The sequence below is a fragment of the Acanthochromis polyacanthus genome, chromosome 6 (genome assembly GCF_021347895.1).
Source record: "Acanthochromis polyacanthus isolate Apoly-LR-REF ecotype Palm Island chromosome 6, KAUST_Apoly_ChrSc, whole genome shotgun sequence".
NCBI classification, from domain to species: Eukaryota; Metazoa; Chordata; class Actinopteri; family Pomacentridae; genus Acanthochromis; species Acanthochromis polyacanthus.
In genome coordinates, this window is record NC_067118.1 from 5,135,059 (window position 1) to 5,140,533 (window position 5,475).

The 5,475-nt window shown below is 41.8% G+C and overlaps 1 long non-coding RNA gene across 1 annotated transcript; it reads left to right on the forward strand.

Moving 5' to 3' along the window:
- Positions 1-3,615: 3,615 nt before the first annotated feature.
- LOC127534491 (uncharacterized) lies at positions 3,616-5,203 on the forward strand. The gene is made up of 2 exons (XR_007942658.1): positions 3,616-4,702; positions 4,786-5,203. It is a non-coding gene; the product is annotated as an uncharacterized LOC127534491 (long non-coding RNA).
- Positions 5,204-5,475: the final 272 nt, after the last annotated feature.

A 5,475-nucleotide genomic window follows, 5' to 3' on the forward strand; every position in this document is an offset into this window, starting at 1 on the left:
TGGAATCAGAAATGACTCATATGAATGACAAAGCCCTCTAGATTATATTTATTATGCCAAAATACACTTTTGTAATATTCTTTGAGTTTTATCTGTTAATTAGGACAGAAAGGTCAGATTTTGCTTGGACAAAAGTCTTGTTGAAATTATACATATACTTTATTCTGAATACACAAATATGTTATAAAATCATCAGAACATTAAGACATGGTGTCCTGCAATAAAGAATTAATATTGTGTGTGACTTCCAGAGCTTGGAGGACTGCATCCATAATAACTTATTGATAAAGTCATCTTAAATGGCAAAGAAAACAGTCTTGCAGGGCTCCCAGAGTGCATCAAGATTCTTCGGTTTCATCTTCCAAGCCTTCTCCTTCATTTTACCCCAGACATGCTCAGTAATGTTCATGTCTGGTGACTGAGCTGGCCAATCCTGGAGCTCCTGGACCTTCTTTGCTTTCAGGAACTTTGATGTGGAGGCTGAAGTATGAGAAGGAACGCCATTCTGCTGCAGAATTTGCCCTCTCTTATAGTTTGGGATGTAATGGGCAGAAAGAATTTCTTGATACTTCAGACTGTTGGTGTTTCCATCCACTCTGCAGAACTCTCGTACACCCCGGATGTAACCCCAAACAATGATTTTTCTTTCACCAAACTTGACTGTTTTCTTGGTGAATCTTGGGTCAGTGCTGCTTCTGCAGGATTTGCGTTGATTAGGATGCAGTTCAATGGATGATTCATCAGAAAAATCAACCTTCTGCCACTTTTCATCGTCCATCCTTCCTGAAAACTGTGGACCTTGACAAATGCAACACGATTTTTTGTTGTCTTCTGTTTAATGCTGGTTTCTATGCACTAATTTGACCATGGAGAACACCGTGTGAGAGAATTTGACAAACTGTTCTTGTAGATACCGGGATTTCTGGTGACCAGTTCATGTGTAACTCTGCTGCAGTTGAAAAAGGGCTGACCCTGGACTGTTGAAGCAACAAATGCTCTTCTCCAATAGGTGTCTGCCTGACCTGGGCTTGTCATAAACATCACCAGTTTCTTCAGATCTTTATCTTATCCTCTCTACTTGACATTTGGATACATTAAAGCTGTCTGCCGCCTCAGCAGCAGACTTGGTCTTCAGGGTCTTGATGATCAGCTCTTTGGTCTCTGGTTGGATCTTTGGCATGCTGTCGGGGTCAGGTTGGCTTCATATGAAGGTCTGGTGTCTTGGGTTTCTTTTTATACACACCTGGGAATGTGTCAGTTGCAGTATTTGTCACAGGTGAACTTCTAATCTGTGATTGGTTGAATCATTTAAAGACATGACAAGACTTTTGTCCATGCAAAAACAGATGTCATGGGCTTTACCAAGACGTGAACATCAGGACACGTTATGACGGGTTCAGTTTGCACCCAGTTATTAATGAACTATTTTTTTGTGAGAACTGATTGATTAGAAGTAAAGTTATATGCCATTTAAGGTTACTATATCCTTATGCAACAAGACTTTTGTCATGTACTGTGTAGGAAATATGAATTATGAATAATGAATTTTGCACTCGTTATGAAATGGGGCACCACTCTACAAATGTAGAGAAATAAAATGACTGATAATGGATTAATTCAGTTAAACAGTCTAATATCTGAATGTTGGAATTCTAAGAAATAGTGACCCGGTCTGTACACAGAAACGCCAAAGACGGTAATTTTGGTCTAAATGAAAGATATTTATTGACTAAAACTAATAACAAAACAGTGATTAATACAGTAATAAGTATGGGGATGGCTAGTAACTACGTCATCGTGTCCAAAAACATCACTTCCGTGTCCTACCAAACCAACGATATAATGGTGCTGTGTTGTGTCCTGTGTTGCAACAATAGAAATGATGTAAATAAAACGATATCTTTCAACCACTTTCCTCTGGACGAAAAGGAGAAGAGAAGATGGCTGACACTGATAAGGTAAGTCGGATTTCTAATCTTAGAAAATACATTTAGCGCCGGGAGCTAACGTGCGCTAGCTAGTATTAGCCGCTTGAATCATGTTATCTTTTTGTGTTATGAGGAGTGTTTGGGCCACATTACAAAAGAAACTAAAAGTGGTCGAGATTAAAGTCTCTGATAATAAGTTTATACTTTTAATTTATAAGAATAAAGTCTGCCGAGGGAGACTTTTGTCCCAGTTTTGGGGACTTGGACTTGCTTGACCAATCTGCCCAAAATACTCGACTTGACTAGGATATGGGTCTATGTGACTTGGATTTAATTGAGTCCAATACTTGGACTGACTTGCTAAAAATGTTTGACTAAGATTGTTTTAACTGTTATGGATTCATGATTAGTGTAAAGAGATGCGTAGTTATTTACATATGCAAATTAGCCATGTGCTCCCGGCAGAAGTTAGCGCTCGAGTGTGCTGCTGGGAATCTTTAGAGTATACTTTTCAAATCTAACATAACAACTCTAACAAAGCCAAGTAAACGACATTTAACCTCACACAGATGATAAAGCTAGCTTTATTTCTGACATCCTGTGTTTGTTAGCTTACACTACTTCGCTACTCACCTCAACACTGTACGTTTTCCTTTTCATTGACGCCTGCACTTTCCCTTTAAAACCACCTGCCAGCACACTAACTCTTACAACTCTGTTTGAGTTGTAAGAGTTAAGACCTCGCTTTACCGACTTCGGAAAATCCGCAAAATAAGATGTCACAGTGAAAAAGGTGACCGGTTCTTTCGCTACTGCCATTGTGTTTTCATTCGGTGCGCCGCGGCTTGGACACGGAAGTGGTCCGTGACGTCACACTAGCCATCCCCATAATGGGTGTTTGTGTGTGAGGTAATAAGTGTGTGTGCGCGTGTGTGTGGGTGATAATAGGTGCGTGTGTGTGTGTGTGTGTGTGTGTGTGTGTGTGTGTGTAGGTGATAATAGGTGTGTGTGTGTGTGTAGGTGATAATAGGTGTGTGTGTGTGTGTAGGTGATAATAGGTGTGTGTGTGTGTGTGTGTGTGTGTGTGTGTGTGTGTGTGTGTGTGTGTGTGTAGGTGTAGGTGATAATAGGTGTGTGTGTGTGTGTGTTAATTATTCAGATTTGCATTTCTCACTAGGATTATGGACTGAGTAATCAGACCGCTGAAGGTATGACGGGATGATTAATAATTTGGAAAATGAACGACTGATAAGTGCCTAAACGGAGTTATTAAAGAAGATTTTGGAAGCTATTTAAGGAAGATTTCAAGCTATTTTGAGACGTCAACCCAATAATTCAGATCACACCAATGCGTTTGCTGGCTTACTTTGTTGGAGAATGGCTCAGAGGTTCGGCTGGGACAACGTGGCCTTGAACGGACTTTAACTTCAATCCTTGGTTGATCCCCGAGTCGTGAAGTCCGTCGCTATGGCAACGTCTTGGCATCGTGCCGTCTTATAGTTGAGTGCCGCTGATCCGGTTCGGCTCAGCTGGGTGGACCTCAGCAGATGGTGGAGAGATCACAGGAACCGTTCGTCCTTCTGTGGGGTTGACTTGACCGAAAAATAGCTTGATAAACAAACAAAACCGCAGGCTCTTAGGGCCTATTTCACGAAGCAGGTTAAGTGAAAACTCTGAGTTTGTTAACCCTGAAATGAGGGAAACTCAGAGTTTTCTGTTTCACGAAGCGAGGTAACTTAACCCTGAGACAGAGGGGTAACTCTAGCCTGTTTCACAAAGAGGGGTAACTTCAACTCTCGGTCAGTTACCGCAGTAACAGACTCTATGACTCTAACCTGGTCACCAGCAGGTTTATCTGAGAAAACCTCCAGTTTCTCTCCGTCTCCGCCCTCTTTCAGCCACACGCTGTTTCATTTCCTCATTCATTCAGTCAGTAAGCGAGCGAGTTTTGGCGTAGAACAGCTTTTATTAACGATCCAGTGGATAAAGGAGCAGCATTACTGCACAGATAATTAAATATTCGTCGGTAGATTGTTATCAGACCGAGCATAAATGTTCTCGCATTTCCGGACAATTATCTGTTTGAGCGGTACCGTTTTGTAATCGTTTCAAGTCCATGATCTACATAAACAACCTAATCCGTCCTTACATTTACATTACCAACCAGTCATGCTCTCACATCCAGCAGATATTGTGTGTTGCGCTGCGGTTCTTTGCAAATGGAAGTTTTTATATGATGTCAGAGATGCAGAGTAAGACAACTGTATGGAGGACAGTCAGAAAAGTTTTCCTGGCTCTGAAACGATTTTTACTCATCATTGTGGTTTTCCTGGACATAAACCTGTCAGAACATCAAGGAGGATCCACAGGATTACAGGTGAATGATGTAGAGATCTGTTAAATTCATTTTAAATCATATTCTGTTCATGACATTGTGCTGCAGCCTCAGACTGGGATCAGTCATTTGAATTTCTTTTAGGATTTCCCAGTGTGATTGGCTGCATAGATGCACACACATCCCCATCACAGCTCCCTCACATCATGAACAGGAAGTCCATTCACAGCATAAATGTGCTGGTAGGCTACAGGTAGACTGACTACTGTTTCTAAATGTTAAAGACTGCATCATAGTTCAACATCTGTCATTCTCTGCACTGTCCAGATCATCTGTGATGCTGCATACATCATTTCTAATGTGGAGGCCACGTGGTCTGGGTCTGTTCATGACTCCAGGATTTATGGAGAGTCTAACCTGAGCAACAGACTGCAGCGTGGTCAGCAGCATAAAGATTTTCACAATAGAATTCTCTTGTCTCCCTCCTTTAATATACTCTGATGTATCCTCTATACATTACAGGAGAGTTTGATGGCCTTCTGCTGGGTGACAGGGGTTACCATGACAACCCAGGCTGATGACCTCATACCCTGACCCTGAACCAGGCCCCCAACAGAACTTCAACCGGACTCACTGCAGGACCAGAGCCCGGGTGGAGATGACCATAGGCCTGCTGAAAGCCCGTTTCCAGAGCCTACGTCTCCTCAGGGTGACCCCTGAGAGGGCCTGTGATATTACTGTGGCATGTGTTGTTCTTCATAATATTACCACTATTAGAGGAGAGCAACACCCTGCCCTACAAACTGAAGACCCAGATGATGAGCCCATCCACCTGCAGCTATCCAGGACAGCAGAGCAGTCAGAGACACCGTATGCAATAATCACTTTAGAGTTTAAGTCTCCATCATCACCACCACAGCAAATAAAGACATGAAACACATTTCATTTGGTCTGCTTTATTCCCTACAAATAAAAGATAGTTCAGTTCATGTTCCAGTAGTTAACATAATTCACCTGTGACCATCACCACCTCTAACTTGTGCTCCAGTATTTCAATTTCCAGGTCTGCCCTCCTAATCGGTTTTTGGATTTTTCTCAGCAAATGCAGTTTGTAAATCTGTTTTACTGATAACTGGGAATACATAGAGGACATTAAATTCTACAGTTGCACATGAATTCCACAGAATGAAGCTCTGGTGTTTCCTGAACATC